The sequence below is a fragment of the Macaca nemestrina genome, chromosome 5 (assembly GCF_043159975.1).
Source record: "Macaca nemestrina isolate mMacNem1 chromosome 5, mMacNem.hap1, whole genome shotgun sequence".
NCBI classification, from domain to species: Eukaryota; Metazoa; Chordata; class Mammalia; order Primates; family Cercopithecidae; genus Macaca; species Macaca nemestrina.
In genome coordinates, this window is record NC_092129.1 from 154,221,334 (window position 1) to 154,240,743 (window position 19,410).

At 44.4% G+C, this 19,410-nt stretch overlaps 2 long non-coding RNA genes and 1 pseudogene across 4 annotated transcripts; 2 read left to right on the forward strand and 1 right to left on the reverse strand.

The window, feature by feature from the left end:
* Window positions 1-1,389: 1,389 nt before the first annotated feature.
* Window positions 1,390-19,175, forward strand: LOC139363079 (uncharacterized). 3 transcript variants are annotated; one of them, XR_011622980.1, is made up of 3 exons: window positions 1,390-2,345; window positions 4,365-4,457; window positions 5,355-5,862. It is a non-coding gene; the product is annotated as an uncharacterized lncRNA (long non-coding RNA). The 3 variants fall into 3 exon arrangements; XR_011622981.1 differs by lacking the exon at window positions 1,390-2,345 and adding an exon at window positions 18,910-19,175 and having other exon boundaries at window positions 3,392-4,457; window positions 5,355-5,546; XR_011622979.1 differs by lacking the exon at window positions 1,390-2,345 and having other exon boundaries at window positions 3,357-4,457.
* On the reverse strand, window positions 4,375-9,115 carry LOC139363085 (uncharacterized). The gene is made up of 3 exons (XR_011622992.1): window positions 9,034-9,115; window positions 5,186-5,390; window positions 4,375-4,613 (listed from the first exon to the last, which is right to left on the reverse strand). It is a non-coding gene; the product is annotated as an uncharacterized lncRNA (long non-coding RNA).
* On the forward strand, window positions 14,770-17,476 carry LOC139363101 (uncharacterized; annotated as a pseudogene).
* Window positions 19,176-19,410: the final 235 nt, after the last annotated feature.

The window sequence follows — 19,410 nt, forward strand, 5'->3', positions numbered from 1 at the left end:
CAGTTATTTCTGATTTTTTACTATGATAAATAATGAAACTATGAACATTCTTATACAGGGATTTTTGACAGAATCTTCATTTCTCTTGAGTAAATACCTAGGAGTGGAAAGGTAGCCATAGAGTACTAGGTTGTTTAACTTTATTACATGATACAAAACTGATTTTCAAAGTGGCTGTTTTATATTTCTATAGGTAATGGATGAGAGCACAGATTGTTCAACATCCTTGCCAACATTTATAGTTATTAATCATTTTAAATTTAGCCATTTGAATGGTTGCTTAGTGGTTTCTCACTGTGGTTTTACTTTGTGTTTTTCCCTGAAGACAATTGGCCATTCATATATCTTTTTTTATAATGTTTCAGATTTCTCTACAGATTGTGGAAGGTGCTAAATAAACATGAGTTCTCTTTCTCTAGTGCTGGACATAAAGCAGAAGGTTCAGAGTTCATCCACACCTCCCAATCTGGCCAAACACATGCCATATTTGCCTCCAGAAGTTCCTGCTCCTTCATCCCTCTTTCACAGTCTATCCACTTCGTTCTGGCTCCAGCTCACACTCCTCCAGGAAATCTGTTATTGTGAAGGTCACTGACATACTCAGTATTGTCATCCCTCCATCTGTCTTTAGTTCTCTGTAGCTTTCCTCATGCTCAATAAATCCTTTTTTATTTTGCTCAATTTCTATGGATTCACTTCACAAATTTTTATTATGAATTAGTTCTAGCTGGAAGTAAAAATAGAGAATTATAAGAAATCTTTGTGAAGCCGCCACTCAGGTTTGTCATTTTGGGACATTTTAACATTATTGGCTACATGTAGTATACACAGAAAATAATAGAAATACATGTAGATAGCCCTGATTTTCCACAGCTCAGTACAGGTTTCAGTCAACATTGTACTGAGCAAACCAAGAACTGCTGGTGAATGTTTGTCTTGAATTTGATGTATGCCCTCATATTCTTACTACGTTTTAGGAAAGTCTCTTTGTTTGACATGCTTTTAGTCTTTTTTTTTTTTTTTTTGAAACAGGGTCTCCGTCTGTCACCTGGGCTGAAATGCAGTGGCATAAACACAGTTCGCTTCAGCCTTGACCTGCCAGACTCAAGCAATTCCTCCCACCTCGGCCTCTTGAGTAGCTGGGACTAGAGGTTTGCACCACCAAGCCTGGGTAATTTTTGTACTTTTTGTAGAGACAGGGTTTTGTCATGTTTTCCAGGCTGGCCTGAAACTCCTGGGGTCAAGCAACCTGCTCTCCTTGGCCTCCCAAGGTGGTGCTAGGATTACAGGCATAAGCACCCACACCTGGCTTTGCTTTTAAACTTTTTATAAATTGTTTCTTGCTGATATTATTCATTGCTGACACCAGCTCGGTCGGGGAGACCCCAACCCAGTGGCGCTAGAGGAATTAAAGACACACACACAGAAATATGGCATGTGGAGTGGGAGATCAGGGGTCTCACAGCCTTCAGAGCTGACAGCCTCGAACAGAGATTTACACACATATTTATTGACAGCAAGCCAGTGATAACCATTATTTCTATAGATTATAGATTAACTAAAAGCATTTCTTACGGGAAATAAAGGGATGGGCCAAAATAAAGGAATGGGCTTTGGCTAGTTATCTGCCACAGGAACACGTCCTTAAGGCACAGATGGCTCATGCTATTGTGCTGGTTCAGGAACACCTTTAAGCGGTTTTCCGCTCTGGGTGGGCCAGGTGTTCCTTGCCCTCGTTCCGGTAAATCCACAACCTTCAGCGTGGGCGTCATGGCCATCACGAACATGTCACAGTGCTGCCAAGATTTTGTTTATGGCCAGTTTTGGGGCCAGTTTATGGCCAGATTTGGGGGCCTGTTCCCAACAATTCTTTTGCTTGTTTTTTCAGTTAAGGTGGTCTACAAGATGAATCAATGTTCATACAAATAGTTCATTTGTTTTCGTTGCAGTATAGTATTCCATGGCAGGAATGTGGTACAATTTATCTCTTCCCCTTTTCATTGCCTCTACATAGTCTCTAGTAGAGACATTGCTGCAATGAACATGCTTTAAATTTCAAATTTAAATAAGTAAATAAAAATTCTACCTCACCAAAACTCCTCAGGACCCGCACACAGGCACTGCAGCGGCGACTGGAGAAGAGGGCCCTGGGAACAGGAAGGACACCACCGCTTGGCCTCGGGCACCTGAAGGACAACCTGGAGGGCTCCGGGAGCACAGCAAAGGTCCAGGCAGAGCCAACCCTCACAGGCCCAGGGAAGGGCAGCGCCACAGGCCAGCAGGACAGGCCCACCGCCGCGGAGAGGGGCTGCCCAAAAGGCAACAGCCACAGGAGATGAGCAGGGGTAGGACTCATCTCCCCAACCCCACCGACGCCACGAGGCAGAGGGCGGGGACAGCGAGGTCGGCCGGATTCCGCACCCCTGTCTCCCACGCAGCACCCATGGGCAGGGAGGAGAGACTATGGGCTGCAGGCAGAAGGGGAAGAGTGGTCACGTTAGCCATGTCAGTCCCTCATGTGTGGTACCTCCTGCCCCTCCCGGGAGAACGTGACGTCACCACATCCATCACTTGTTCTCTTTCATTCTTCCCATTCTTTCCTCTTCCCGGTATATTTATATAGTAATTATGTTTAGTTTGTTGTAACCAAGCGAGTTATAGAGAAACACCACACTTTGAGACAAATTATGGAGTCCTTTATTAGCCGGAGACCGGGAGGCAGCTAGCGCTCAAAATTCCCTCGGCCCCGAAGAAGGGGCTAGATTTTCTTTTATACTACGATCTAAATAGTAACTGAAGCAATTTTACAGAAGCAGAATAGGCAAAAAAAAATAATTGGTTATAGAAGAAGTTACAAAAAATAAACAGTTCCAGGTGCAGGGGCTTAAACCAATATCATTAAAAGATAAATGCAGGCGCTTTAGGTACCTTCCACTGAGCACATTCCCAGGAGCTGCTGGTACAGCCTGCCTCAATATCTTATCAGCAAGTGCATTCCTGGATGTGCTTGGAGTCAGTTTGCACTAGCTATTCCCTTAAGGGGTATAAAGGAGGCTGCAAGTGAAGAAACTAAAATGGAGTCTGTCCGTCTGTCTCTCCTAGGAGAGAGTTACTCAGGTAAAAACAAGGCAAGGTATCACAAGTTCAGCCATTCCTTGCTTCTTTTTCTGTGACTAATCGTCTCATATGACAACTTGACTACTTTTCACTTGCTTCGTAATATTTGCTCTTCCTCAAGTTAATACTTGCCTTTGTTTTTGTTTATTTTCTTTTACTTTTTTTTTCTGGCTCTGTCACCAGGCTGAAGTGCTGTGGCGCGATCTCCGCTCACTGCACCCTCTGCCTCCCGGGTTCAAGCGATTCTCCTGCCTCAGCTTCTCGAGTAGCTGGGACTACAGGCGTGCGCCACAATGCCTGGCTAATTTTTGTATTTTTAGTAGAGACGGCGTTTCACCATGTTGGCCAGGATAGTCTGGATCTCTTGACCTCGCGATCCACCCTCCTCGACCTCCCAAAGTGCTGGGATTACAGGCATGAGCCACCTCGCCTGGCCTGTTTATTTTCTAGATAACTCTCATTAATTTAACTTTGGTATCTGTTCCATTTCTGTGACTCTTTTAAGAAGTCAGAGACTTTGGACAGTCTATTAATTTTACTTTCTTGGAAATGTCCCTCCTGGGCCCTTCTGGTTGCTCCCATCTGGACTGGAGGCTCCTACCTGTGGGGCAGAGTCACCATCCTAGGATGTCCCTCCACCACCATCTGGGGCAGAGCCTTACATGCAGTGGAGCCACCTGGGTTCCTGACAAATGCAGACTGATTCAAGATGTCAAGGCTGGGCCTGTGAGCCTTTCTGTCTAGTTTCATGAGATGCTGATTCTGCTGATTCATGGGTGATAGCTGGGGTAGCAAGGATCTCTCTTTTTGTCTCAAGTTTTCTGTGTCTCTTTTTCATAGTAAGCACATACTAATTTATTTTCAATGAATTGATGTGCTTTTTTCCTAAGTTAATAAGAGAGCTAATTATTTTTTATTGTGCCGAAAACCATATTATGTAAAATTTTGTATCATAGCCATTTTAAGTATAGAGTACTATCATATTAACTGTAAGCCCATTGTTATGCAACAGATCTCTAGAACGTTTCATTTTGCAAAACTGAAACTCTATGCCCCAAAACTCCTCATGAATCCCCAACTGAACCTCTGGCAGTGCCATTCTACTTTCAGGTTCTAAGAGTTTAGACGCCTCATATAACTGGAATTGCGCAGTATTGGAATTTCCTTATGATTGGCTTATTTCACTTAGCATTGTTCTCCAGGTTCATCCATGTTGCGGCATATAACAGAATTTCCTTCTTTTTAAGGTTGAATCATATTCCGTTGTCTACATAGACCACATGTTTTTCATCTATGCAGGTGTTGATGGCTACTTTGTTTGCTTCCTTGTCTTGGCTATGGTGAGTAATGCTGCTGTGAATACGGGTATGCAATGTTTTCCATTTTCACACCTTTCTCATTTTGGTGGAACTAATGTTTTTGTAGCTACTTGTGACAGCACATATTTAAAGTATGTTTGCATATTTCAATGTGTCCATTGTTGTTTTGATTTTCTCCTGGAAGAGGATGGAAATGTATGAAGGTGCTGTTTGGCACAGCATTTAATGGTGAAGAAAGAGACAGTGTAACTGACCACTGCTGGGTCTCAGCATCCTGCAATTTCAGAACTACTGTGAATACAAAAAGAATAAAAAACAGTTCTACCCAGAAAGGGGGAGTCATCCCAAAATATGGTGGCCCTGGGACAGCTGGCCTCCCTGCCCGGCCTCTTCCATGGGGGCCCTTTTCTGCAGTGACTGGGGTTTCTTCTCATTTGTCTCTATCCTGTGTCCTGACCCAAAAGACAAGGCATGTCTGTAGCTGTGCCCACACTTGGAGTGTGTCAGTATATTATAAACACTGGCTCAGTGGTATCAGTACATTATAAACTTTGGCTTATTATGGGTTATTTTATTATTTATTGTGTATTTTGATTTCACTTTACTGACAGCACAATAAACCAGGACAATCTAGTGATCGCATCCTCTTTCTTATGTAAAAAAGCATCTTCGAGGAACATGAGAAGGAGACAGTTTTCACTAGAGTTGGTTAAGGGAGAGCCAGATGGGCTGGGCAGGAGGATTTTTACCTGGAACCTGTGCGATGAACTGTGACATCCCTCTTCCCACCTTCAATCTCAGCCCCAGCAGCCACCTGCTGGGCGCAGAAGCAATGCAGCGGCACCACCTCGTGGTCTGTGCTCTTCTATTCCCAGACAAGCACAGCCCTGAAATCCACCTGTCCCTCCTCTGTGCCAGGGTTTCTTCACTGGACACCAGCGTGAGTCAGCTTTCCTGTAAAGCAGAACGAGCATGAGATGGGGCCATGTTAGAGGAGGAATGGTGTCATCTCCACCTCTGGAGAGATCCCCGTCACCCTGTTCAGGGGAAGGACCAAGCCTCAGTCCCACGCAGAGAGGAGGCTCTGGCTGTAGCTGCGCCTGTGGAGAGGTGAGGACCTGTTCCCTCTATGCTGACGGCCAAAGCCTACAGACTGGGGCCAGACTTCCCCTCAGCTGTGTCCTATCAGGTTCATCCAGGCCTCAAGGAATAGATCATGGACATTGCCTCCAGTGATGGGGAGCTGGGTGCACACTCAGAAATGAGGTAGTCCTGGCAGGGGTCCTGGGGCTGCCAGTTGTTCTGGGTGCTCAGTGTCCAGAGAGGAGGATGGGGTGGAGGCTTTGTGCAGAACAGGAACCATGCCCCATAACTTATTTTACTCTGCATTGGCCTTTTTATCATAAAATAAAACACAGGTAACACACACACACAAAAAGATCTTAAAATGGTGACATTTAATCAAAGGTAAACACCCTTTAACCATCAGAGAGGGAGAAGTTTGGCAGCTGACCTCGAAGCCCCATCAATTGCTCCAGCTCAACAATAAACTCTTCCCCTTTTCAAATAAAAATCAATCACATCCTGACTTTTATGGTCATCGCTCCTTTGTTCTATTTTATATTTTCATCATCCAAAATTATAGTTTAGTTTTACCTTTAAAATATGTTTTGTGTTCTCATTTGTTCTATAGATTCCTCCTTGAAATTTATGTTGTATGGTAAGGTTTCCTATTGTTTGAATTTTGTGGTTGCATGCCAAGGTGTGGTCTGACATTTATCTCTATTACCTGTATTTTCTCTAAATTGGTAGTTTGGTATACAGGCTTGTACATATTCAGGGTTTTTTTCTGTAAGTGTTGATGGTTCTGTAAAAGGAAAATAAATCTTGGGGCCCCAAAATTACTAAGCTAAAAGGGAAAAGTCAAGCTGGGAACTGCTCAGGGCAAACCTGCCTCCTATCTATCCAATGTCACCCCTCTGCTCACTGAGATAAAGTCATGTCTGATTGCCTCCTTTGGAGAGGCTAATCAGAAACTCAAAAGACTGCAACCATTTGTCTCTCATCTACCCCTGACCTGGAAGCTCCCTCCTTGCTTCGAGTTGTCCCACCTTTCCCGGTGGAATCAATGTTCAGCTTACATATGTTGATCAATGTCTCGGGTCTCCCTAAAATATATAAAACCAGGTTGTGCTCTGACCGCCTAGGGCACATGTCATCAGGACCTCCTGAGGCTGTGACATGGACATGTATCCTCAACTTTGGCCAAATAAACTTTCTAAAACTGAGATCTGTCTCAGATTTTCAGGATTCACAGTACAATATCGTGTTTTTCATCAAGAAGAATAATGTAATACTGGTTAATTCTTTTCTTGTGATGTTAATTGCCATTGCTGTTCAATGGCGAAATCTGTTAGTTCACTGTGGATTGCAAAAGGGTTATTTCTTTCATGTATTAGCTGAATAATTTGTAGAATAAGAGATTTACCCCTGTCTATTATTTGTCGGTTCCATAGACACTTGTGTTTTGAGAGACTAAACCAAGCATCCACTCTCCTACGACCCAGCAATTGCACTCTTGGTTATATACCAATAGAAATGCATGCATTTGCATCCCCAAATATGTGAAAATATTATTTATAGTAGCACAATTTGTAAAATCTGGATATAACACACATGTTTATCAACAGTGGAGAAGAGTGAGCTATTTGTAAAATGGAGCACTGACAGCCATGGGAGTGAATAGGCTACAATCACACACAGCAAGACCCAGGACATGAGGGTGACTGTATTCAGAACTGATGGATCTCGTCTATGGTGTTAGAAATGAAGAAAGTGGCTGCTTTAGCATCAGGGAGGGTGATTTATGATCAAGTAGAACCTAAGGGTGTTTCCTGGAGGCTGGAAATGCTGTACCTTGATGTGAGTGTTGTTTACTCAACTGTTCACTTTATGAAAATCCATGGCATACTCAAGGTTTCTTCACCTCTCTCCATGCATGTTGTCCTTCATTCCAGTATACATTTCTGATGTTTTGAAACAAGTCACTATAAGCTAATATAGAATCTCCCTTCCTGGAAGTCCTTAGAAATGCTGCATTGAACAAATCAGTGCAATTTTTAGAAATCCCAGGAAATAGATGCCTGTGACTCAGATATAAAGAGGAAAGCCTACAACAAGAGCAGTAGGCTTGGGAGCTGACACAAGTATAGCTTTGGTAATGGCTGTTGAGCCAGGAACTAGAAATCAAATCCCAAATAGGCCCATGGAAGGTGGGGGGTGTGAAATGATGCCCCAATAGTGCATGAGTGAATGAGTCATGGGCAGTGGCTCATGGGTCGGCTTGCCAGTCAGGAACTTGGGAAAAATAAAGATGGAAAAATTAGGGGGTAGAGTAGAGGGGTCTGCATAGGCCTCTTGCTATGTACAGAGCATGTGATGATACTGGTTGCATGTGGATGCCCAACAGAGGGGCTCCAAGGGGCTGGAGCGGCCTGTAATCAGGTGGGCAAGATGGCTTGATGGACGATGCCACTCAGCCGCACAGGGCTTGCTCATGGAGTCTGTGCACAAAGTGGCCGTGGTGGCTGGGATGGACACTGCATGGGCACAGCAACTGACTCGACTCACCAAGGCTGACCTGGCAGCTGCCGCTGCTGAGAACCCAGCCTGCCAAAAGCAGCTGTTCATTGAATGGAGAAATAAAACAGGCAATGTTAATTAAGAACAAGACAGTGGTATATAACAGACAAATATACCACTGCAGATATAGGAGAGATTTCAGTCATCTCTACTTTTAAGGATTCATGATCAGATTGGGCTCACTCAGAAAATCCAAGATAATCTCCCCAAATAAAGGTCCATCCTGTTAATCATATTGACAAATTCTCTTTTGTTTTGTAAGGTAACATATCTAAAGATGATGAGGCTTAGGGTTTGGAGATATTTGTGGGGCCATTATTTTAGATTTCACAGTGTACATGGTGGTCAAATGAGATTTAACATTAGTCAAATTCCTACACATCAAAAAGTGAGTAAATGTATGAGGCATTCCATAAAAATGTTATGGGTAAAGATGAAGCAAATGTATACACAGCACTGTGAATGAAGAGATCCACATTTACTCACACTGCACTGGAACCTCAGATGTTAAAGGGAAACGGTCATCTTAAAGGTAGCCACAGAAGAAACACAGACCATCTAAGAAGCAACTGGTTTAAGATGTAATCGGTCTTTCCCTGTCAGCCACAGCAGCCGGAAGAGGCATAATGATCAAGAGCTGAGAGAAAACCAATGTCCAACCAGAAATTTGTGGCTGGCAAATCTCTCTTTAAGGAATAAGAGTAAAACAAAATATCATCGTATAAATGAAACTGTTGGACTATCTCCAAAATGCCCAGTCTAAAAATATTTACAAAGATAGAGAAATATATAAGAAAGAAACAGAGAAAGAAAGCAGAAACTTTAATTTCTAATCATTGGTACCTGCCAGTAGTCATTATAAAATATTATAATGTAGCATTCAAAGGAAAAAAATAATATAAAATACTGTAACATGTTGTGTTATGATTTCCTTACCCGTATTCCAACCCCCCACCTGTGCCATCTATGAGGTCCAACGAATTTGATTCTTTTTTCTGAGATCAACTCCATAGAGTACAGCCCCAAGAACAAGTTAGTAGCTTGATGAATTTTAACCATATGAATAACTTTCTTGAAAGTACTTAGCAGATAAGGAATGTGATGCATAAGCACAATTCAAAAGTGGCTGAGGAGTGACACAAAAGAACATGGTGGCGTAAGAACTCCAAGGACCTCCCCTCCACAGCGGCAATGTGCTTGTTGAAACACCAGTATTAAAAAATCTCCATGAGAGCTGTGATTGGATTTAGTGTTGATACATTTTTTAAAATTGTGGTAAAACAAACATACTGTCATGCGCGTCCTTGTGAAGAGACCACCAAACAGGCTTTTTGTGAGCAACATGGCTGTTTATTTCACCTGGGCGCTGGCGGGCTGAGTCCGAAAAAGGAGTCAGCGAAGGGAGATAAGGGTGGGGCCGTTTTATAGGATTTGGGTAGGTAAATTACAGTCAAAGGGGGGTTGTTCTCTGGCGGGCAGGAGTAGGGGTCACAAGGTACTTAGTGGGGGAGGTTTTGAGCCAGGATGAGCCAGGAAAAGGACTTTCACAAGGTAATGTCATCACTTAAGGCAAGGACCGGCCATTTTCACTTCTTTTGGGGTGGAATGTCATCAGTTAAGGTGGGGCAGGGCATTTTCACTTCTTTTGTGATTCTTCAGTTACTTCAGGCCATCTGGGCATACACCTGCAAGTCACAGGGGAAGCGATGGCTTGTCTTGGGCTCAGAGGCCTGACACATAATATATAATTTACCATCCAACTATTTTTTCAGTGTACAGTTTGATGGCATTAAACACATTTACAGTGTTATGTAACCACCACCAATATCCATTTCCAGAACACTTTCATCTTCCCAAACAGAAACTGTACCCGTTAAACCATAACTGCCCATCACCTGGTAACCGCTATTCTGCTTTCCGTTTCTATGAATTAGCTTATTCTAGCTACCTCATATAAGAAAAATATCATATTTGTTTTTTTATTTCTGGCTTATTTCACTTAAAGTGCTTTCAAGGTTCATTCAATCAGAATTTTATTCACTTTTAAGGCTGAATAATATTCCGTGTGTGTGTGCACCGTGGGCTGTTTATCCAGTCATCCTCAATGGACACTCGGTTGCTTCCACCTTTTGGGTATTGGGAATAGTGCTGCTATGGGCCTGAGTGTGCAAATATCTGTGTGAGGTCCTGCTTTCAGTTCTTTTGACGATATGCCCAAAAGTGGAATTGTTGTCTCACATAGTAATTCTATTTTTACTTTCTTGAGGAACCACTATACTGTTTTCCATGGTGGCTGCACCACTGTTCACTCTCACCAGCAGTGTGCAAGTGTTCCCATTTCTCCACATCTTCAACACTTGGCCTAGTGAAGTTTACCATATTTTTATGTCCTTGTTGGAATTCCTTATTTTTATGTCCTTATTGTATATCTTCTTTGGATAATTGTCTATTCATGTATTTCACCAATTTTTGAATGAGATTGTTTTGCTATTGTTGAATTATAGTTCTTTACATATTCTGGATATTAATTTTTTATCAGATATATGATTGGCAAATAGTTTCTCCTATTCTGTGCATTTTCTTTTGACTCTTTTAATAGTGTCCTTTGATGCAAAAAAGTTTTTACATTTTGATGAAGTCTAATTGTCATTTTTCTTTTATTACTTGTGCTTTTGGTCACCAGCCAAGAAACCACTACCAATTCTAATGTCCATAAGATTTTCCTCAGTGCTTTCTTAAGGGTTTTACAAGTTCAACTCTTAAGGTTAGTTCTTTGAGTCATTCTGACTTAATTTCTGAAAAGGGTGTAATGGAAGGGCATGAATTTTGTCCAGCATCATTCTTTTGCATGTGGATATCCAGGTTTCCAGCACCATTTGTTGATGCACCATGTGTTGCAGTGGGGCTGACACATTGGTGAGATGCAGTGAGCACTAACACATGGGAGCACCATGCATTTATTTACCTGTCTTTCCTCCACAGTTGTTTTGAGAAGGCTTTCACTGACAAACGCAACAGAAATGAATATATATGACTTCCTATAAAATGAAATTTAAGCAAAATTATATGTTTTAACATGTTAAGACTGGAGCAAGACTGGATCCTCACCAGACAAAGAGAAATATAGGCTGAAATGAAGAGTTTATGTTTACCTTGCTACACATTCTGTTGGCCCACAATCTATTATGCTTATTGCATAAGACAGCCACAAAGTGGGGTGATAGCTCATAACCAGTCCCTGGTTTTCTGCTTCAGAAACAAGTTTAAATCCTCTGCTTAGATACAGTAAGGAAAATAACCGAAAGATGTCGAATGTGAAATTGGCATCTACAAAGTCAAAGAAGTGAGTAGTAAATGTAAACATCAGGAATCAAGGAGATTCTATCTTTTTACACAGCAACGGCCTCACTATGCACTGCTGAAGGTCCCCCCTATATTGAAGGGATGGCCTGCCCCTCTACACCTGTGGTGTTTCTCGTTAGGTGGAAGGAGAGACTTGAGAAAAGAAATGAGACACAGAGACGAAGTATAGAGAAAGAAAAAGTGGGCCCAGGGGACTGGCGCTCAGCATGCAGAGGACCCGCGCCAGCACCGGTCTCTGAGTTCCCTTAGTATTTATTGATCATTATCTTTACCATCTTAGAAAAAGGGAAGTGGCAGGACAATAGGATCATAGTAGGGAGAAGGTCAGCAGAAAGACATATGAATAAAGATCTCTGTGACATGAATAAGTTTAAGGAAAAGTGCTGTGCCTTGACATGCATATGCAAATATCTCCATAAACCTTTTTAGTGCATAAAGAGCAGCATTGCACGTCCCACCTTCAGCCCTAAGGTGGTTTTCTCCTATCTCAGTAAATAGAACATACAATCGGGTTTTACACGGAGACATTCCATGGCCCAGGGACGGGCAGGAGACAGATGCCTTCCTCTATCTCACCTGCCCAGAGGCCTTCTTTCCTCTTGTACTGGTCCTCCTCAGCACAGACCCTTCACGGGTGTCGGGCTGGGGGACCATCAGGTCTTTCCCTTCCCACGAGGCCATATTTCAGACTATCACATGGGGAGAAACCTTGGACAATACCTAGCTTTCGTAGGCAGAGGTCCCTGCAACCTTGCAGTGTATGTGCCCCTGGGTACTTGAGATTAAGAGAACGGTGATGACTTTTAACTAGCAAGCGGCCTTCAGGCACTTGTTTAACAAAGCACACCCTGCACAGCCCAAAATCCTTTAAACCTTGAGTCACCACAGCACATGTCTCTTGCAAGGACAGGATTGGGGGTAGGGTCACAGATGAACAGCATCTCAAATACAGAACAAAATGGAGTCTCTTATGTCTACTTCTTTCTATATAGACACAGTAACCGTCTGATCTCTCTTTCTTTTCCCCACACTATATGATGTAGGGGTTTTCTGCTGCACCCCTAAATTGAATTGTCCTTCTCTGTAACTACAGGTCTCGCAAAGTTTTATAGCTTCAATGATTTCACCTGGGCTGATACTTTGTTTTGTTTTTGGTGTTGTTTGTTTTGAGCTGCTGCCTGGGGCTTAGAAAAGTGACTTGGATATTTTGCCAAAATTGTGTTACTTTGATGGAATTTGAAATCCATCAACCCTCTGCCTTCCCGGTGTATCCCCAGAGCGAGTTGAGTACTTTGCACTTCTTTTCAGCACTTCCCTAGAAGTGGTAGAAGATTTGGAGTTAGGGCCTCCCTCAATCTCTACCTTTTCTTTAATTCAGAGGATCACAAACTGTTGGGGGAAGAGTGGTGTCTTGGGCCCTCCGTTGATCGGATGAATATTAATATCTAATGTCCTGTAATGAAGTCATGTGTGCATGTAAGATTACTTCTGCATGCAGTGTCACAGGAAAGTGGGTTCGCGGACCCCAGGTTAAGAGCCTAAACACTAAAGGCACAGAGTTAGAGCTCTAGGAAGGGAGGGATGACTGGGTGGAACCTCGTCTTGTCCTTTAGTCCTGGGGCCTTTTCACTCCTCACATGGTGGGTGCTGGGCATCTGGCAGGTACTGATGTTGATGGAGTCGAGGGAGGGAACTGGACGGGACTGGGAAAAACAGGGTTGGAGAGATAATTAAGGCAGACATTATTTTTTCTGAGTATAAGTCATGGCTTGAAATCTGGAGAGCCCGAAGGACTATCCCGCTACCCAAAGCTGTGTTTCCTTTTCTCTCAAGCCTCATTTGGCCACAGGCCCAGTATCAACACCAGGGGGCGCCCACAGACCATGAAGGCACCACTCAGCTGGGCTTGTTTGTGGTCGGCTCCCGGGTCCCTGACTTAATCAGGGGAGCCAAGACTCTGCAACCAGGTGGCCCGGATTCAACCTGCAGCTCTGGTCCTACTGACACTTTTCTTCCGGGTGCCTCAGTTTCTTAATCGGTGAAATGGTGAGGACACTGCAGCACTTACCTCTGGGGCGGGTTTCTCAACAGCAGCACTATAAACAGTTTGGGACAGAGACTCCCTTGTGGCCTGCCCTGCGCATTGTGGGAAGTTTGCCGGCAGCACCCCCACTCACCCGCTCCCACCAATCTCCACGTGACAACCGAAAATGTCCCGGGATTTTTGGTTCTCCCTTGGGTCTGGAAGCTGCACTTAGGCATTTTCCCACCTGACACTTGAGCTCATCTCTGCTTTCGTCCACATAAGGTCACTTTAAAAAAAAGTTGTTTCTTTAAAGATTGTATCCATCTTTTAAACAAGTCTATTTTCTTCCTTTATTTCTGCATTCAATTAATCCTCCCAAACCCTTTGTTTAGTATATCTCAAAATGTATCAATTCCAATTCTAGTAATTAACATATCTGACTTGCATGATACCTGCTATGACCCTTGGTAGAGCTCTGATTCCTTTAGCACAGCAAATATGTTCTCGATTCTGCTCTGGATGATGTAAATCAGTTTATTTTACTTGTCTGGGATGTTGCTCCTCACCCGTAAAATGTAAATGTGCATATGGCTTGGATTACTAAATGGTTTTATTTCTTCATTCACCTGACATTGTTGTGTACCTGCTGCAAGTCAAATACATGGCACGATATTGTTTCCTTGATCACACCACAGCAAATGAGAAAATGAGACATTATAGCAGGTGTGGCGGCACATGCCTGTCGTCCTAGCTACTCGAAAGGCTGAGGCAGGAGAATTGCTTCAGCCCAGGAGTTTGAGGTTACAGTGAGGTATGATATCACCATTGCATTGCAGGTCTGGGCAACAGACCCTGTCTCTGAAAAAAAGGAAAAACACAGTGTGAGCTGCCTACATGTGCTCCATGTCTCAGGAGACCCATGTCCTGTAATTTTTCTAAATGGCATCTCCATGTGGTTTTTCATGAATGTTTGTCTGGTATTTCTTTTCTATCCTTTTAAATTTTCTGTACCTTCTACTGAAATTATGGCTTTTGTCAATAGCCTACGCTTATTTACTTATTTACTTATTTATTTTTACCCCTCTGCACTATTTGTCTTGTAATTGGAGTGTCTGAGTCCATTATGTTTAATGTAATTGTTGACCTCATTGGGTTTAAGTCTGTACATTGTCATTTGCTGCCTTCTAATATTATCTCTTTCTTGCTCAACTATTTTTCTTGTGTTGCCTTCTTTAGATGAATAAAATCTTTGCATTATGGTGGTCTTCTCAATAAGTGTTCTAGTTAAAAATTATCTTATTATTTCTTTAATTATCTGAGAAAGCACAATAATCTGTGACTTATTATAACCAACAGCAGACCGTAACTTCCCTGACTTTCACCTGCCTGTGCAGACAGCCCAGGGGAGAATCAGTGCTCTGGCTCTGAGACACAGGGCTGGCGGAAGTAGGAGAGTGATTGGATGATGAATCTGTAGCTGCAGAGGCATCTGGGCCCCTCACCTGCATTCCTCGTAGATGTCTCCTCCACTGGATGCCTGCGACGCCCTCTCCTCTGTATGCTCCTGCCAGAGTCTCCCCATCTCCACTGACAGCAGCTCCACCCTTCTGCCCACTCAGTCCAACACTGTGGTTGCCCTTGATTCTTCTTCTCACACCACAGATAAATCCATTAGCAAGTGCTGTGAAGTCCATCTTCACATTCATCCAGAATCCCTTCACTTCCCACTATTTCCCCTGCTCACACCCCAGTCAAGGTAAGCAACATCTCCATTCTGGAATATTCCACTCCTTTCCCACTGTTTTCCCCACTGCCTCACTGGTCCCCACCTCTCAATTCTGTTCTCAGCACAGCAGCCAGAGAGAAGCTTTCAAAGGATAAGTCCTACCATGTCCCAGTTTTCAAAACTGTCCTCTAACTCCCCATGTCATTCAGAGCAAAGGTCAACACCCTTCCCACACCCTGCAGGGCTACCTGCTCTAGCCACACCTTGGACCTCACTTCAGTTTCTCTCTGTTCAACCCTTCTGACCTCTTCATCCTTCCAGGAACACAGACAATTTCCTGCCCTATTGCATCTGCACTGAAGGTTCCCTGCCTGAAAACAACTTTCCCAGACATCCCTGTGGACAACTCCTCACATCCCTCAAATCTTTACTCCAAGGTCACATTTGCAACAAGGCCCATGCTGACCACCCAGCACAACAGCCACCTCCCTGTCCCCACAGCCCGCACTCTGGATCTCCTGCCACACAGCACTTGCCACCTTCTCACTCAGCATCTTCTGTTCCTACTCTGCTTATACTATATCTATCATCTGCCTACAGAGGTGTCCAATCGTTTGTCTTCCCTGGTTCACATGGGAAGAGTTGTCTTGAGCCACACAAAAAAATACACTAATGACAGCTGATGAGCAGAAAAAAATAGAGAAAAGAAAAAAAGGTGCGTGGATAATTTTCATGATATCTGCCACTACAAATAAACAAAAAAGTCGTCACATTCTAAAGCTGTCCTGGGCCACATGCATCCCGAGAGCCACGGGTTGGACAAGCTTGCATCTAGAACGCATACACCACAAGGCCAGAAATGTTTCTGTTTTTACTTTAATGATGTTTTCTAAATGCAAAAGCAGTCATATCCCTAGCAGACAACAAATGTCAGTTGAATGGATGATCACTGTAGAGCACCTCCCTATTCTAAAGGCAATATCTTTATTAATGTAACCTCAGGTCAAATGTCATTTTGTAGCAGCTACAGAACAATATTATCTCATGTGGACATAAATGCACTGGTGCTTTTCTTGCCAGGGCTACTTTTGTGTCCTCCCTCCCTCCCTCCTCCCACACCAACCCTCCTGCACACTGCAGCACACAAACATATATTTCTCTTCAGGAAAGATAACCCTAGGCTTATGGGTCCAATTTTCCAACCACATGTGAATCTAAATTAGACTCTGCTTTACAAATCCATGAGTTTGGATTGGAGCCCGCACTAGGATCACTACAACTCAGGGCAGGAAGAAGAGTAGGAGAGAGAGCAGAAGAGGAGTTCCAATAGAAAATAACCTATGATGAAAAACTCTGGGACCTCTCCTCTGGAAGTTTCAGAATCTGCTTCCTTTAAGAATGTTGGGGAGGCCAGGCTTGGTAGCTCATGCCTGTAATCCCAGCACTTTGGGAGGCAGAGGTGGGCGGATCACAAGGTCAGGACATCAAGACCATCCTGTCTAATATGGTGAAATTCCATCTCTACTAAAAATACAAAAAATAAGTTGGGCGTTGTGGCACGTATCTGCAGTCCCAGTTACTAGGGAGACTGAGACAGGAGAATCACCTGAACCCGGGAGGTGGAGGTTGCAGTGAGCCGAGATGGTGCCACTGCACTCCAGCCTGAGTGAGACTCAGTCTCTAAAAAAAAAAAAAAAAGAAGAAGGTTGGGGAAAAGATGGAAATACAATTGAAAGAGACCTGGAAGGAGGGGAAGAGGTATAGGGGTCTGAAAATATTTTTCTTCTGATAACACAGGAACTTCTATGTGTAGGGGCCACCCTAGGTGATATCCAAGTCCCTGTTGTAAAGGTAAACTGAGGCTGGAGCCAAACCGGGAATGAACACACAAGCAAATGGCAGTGAGAATAGCCTTTATTAGGACTCGCAGGCGAGGTTTCTTGGTTCAAAGGTGCGGGCCGAGGAAGTAGCACTGAGGGGCTTTTTATAGCCCGAGAGGTAGGGAAGCTGGTTGTGCAAACAGGGCCTGGGGGGTCTTGAAACTACTAGGGCAGGAGTTGAGTAAGGGTCATGAGGAAGGGATCTTTGGAAACTGTCAACCGAAACTGCTGTTTACGAACTTGTGGAATGCAGGTGAGCTGCGGGTCATGGGGGAGTGTGGTTGCCCAGCCAGAACTCTGACGCATGTAAGTCTGCGGGTGTGTACAAGGGTGAAGGGAGTCTTTAACAAAAGGCCTGCTACGCCGGGTAACGCCGCCATGTTGGGTCTAGATTCCTGCCTAACACCTGTGATCACAGGTCCTGGTGGGACAAGGTTCTACTGAAGGGCCAAGGACAATGGAGCAGCAATGGTGACCCAGCTGAGCAGTGACCACATAAAGTTCATGGTGGCCTGAGCACCCAGTGTGCACAGCCCCATCTAGTCTCCTCCTCTGCAACAAATTAGCACAAGAAACACGTGTACCGTGGAAGGTTCTCATGTCTTCCATTTATTTTGTCTCTCAAATTTCAGGAATCTTCTCCTTTAATTAACCCATCAACCTCTCTTGGAAATCATTTGAAAAAGTAAATTTATACTCAGATTCTAATTTTAATAGGGAAGTAAGAAGTTATAGCTCAGTGCACCATAAAGTTGAGACAGAGATGGAGATATCCTAGCCCCATTTCTGGAACAGGAAAGGTGATTGGGGAAGGAAAGCAGGTCAGTGTGGGGAAGAGGGTCATGGTGGACATGGGGTTGGGCTGGTCTCTCCACCTCCTCACATTATGCCTACAGGAACACAGACACATTCAGATGCCTTTGCAGAAAAAGAAGTCAGGGTTCTTGAAGTCACAAAGGGAAAGAGTTAACAAATCTTGCCACTCAGTCCCACACAGGGCAGCTGTCTCAGACTGCAGAAAAACATTCATGAACAAATTCATATCTGTCACAGTGAGGGGTGACACTTGAAACAGCCCACCACATGCTCAATACATCCAAGTCAAAGAAACCTCATGGCACAGCTGTGTCCACTGTTCCCCCCAAAAACCCACACACATCAGGCCCCCAGGGTCTCACATTTACAAGCCGTGAGAGACATCAGAGCTCTGGACACTGTCACTGCCTGGGGTACAACATAAACAGGACCTGGTCAGAGCCCACAGGAGATATGGCCAGAGGAGGAAATATTGCCTGAGTGAGCTCCCCCATGGGCTCCCAACCACAACATCCCAAGGATCTCAGGGATCAGCCTCCTTCATACTTACTTGCAGCCTGAGAGTAGCTCCCTCCTTTTCTATCTGTGAGAAGAAAATGTCCTTTGAGAGGTCAGAAAGGTGGCAGCGCCATGAGGCCCTAGTGGAAACTCCTAGTCTTGGACCCCAGAGAAGTTTCCAGAAATGTGTGACTGCAGACCCAGGGCAGGATAAGGGAAAACAAGGAAAGCAGATGTGGGTCCTGGACTAACTGCCCTCCTAAGGTCTGTCCTCAGCCAGGGACCTTCCCCTGACCTGTGATTACTGGGATCAGGTCCCCATCACTACAATCATCGAGGTGATAAATCTGTGCTTCTTTGTCACATGTGCTTTACAAAAGAGTAAGTGCTGGCACACAGGGCCTAGGCTGGGTGGGCCCATGAGTGTAGATGGTGCTTCCCAGTAACCAGGCAGGGCATTTCTACCTGGGGCTTGGAACCCTCAGTGGGACAAAAAAACTCAGAGCTCTTCTTCCTTCACAGCACAAAAGTGACCACAGCTTCAGTGACAACAGCTGCAAAGACAATCAGTCCAGCAATGATGCCCATGATGGGGATGGTGGGCTGGAAAGACTGCTCTGGGAAAGGAGGGGAAGGTGAGGGTCTCTGACCCCAGGCCCCACCACCGACCCTGTTAAAGGTCTCCAGAGGGGCTCCTGCTTTCCCTAAAAGACATGATACCTCCATCTCCCTCCTTACTCCATCTCAGCATGAGGGGCTCAGGCAGCCCCTGGTGCTGCACCTAGCACGTGAATCTCTGCTCCTCTCCAGAAGGCACCACCACAGCTGCCCACTTCTGGAAGGTTCTATCCCCTGCAGGCCTGGTCCCCACGAGCTCCACGTCGTGGGTCTGGTCCTCACTCTCCCGCTGCCAGGTCAGTCTGATCTCCACAGGGTAGAAGCCCAGGGCTCAGCACCTCAGGGTGGCCTCATAGTCAAAGACAGGATGGTGGGTCACGTGTGAATTAGGGGGGTCTGAAAGGA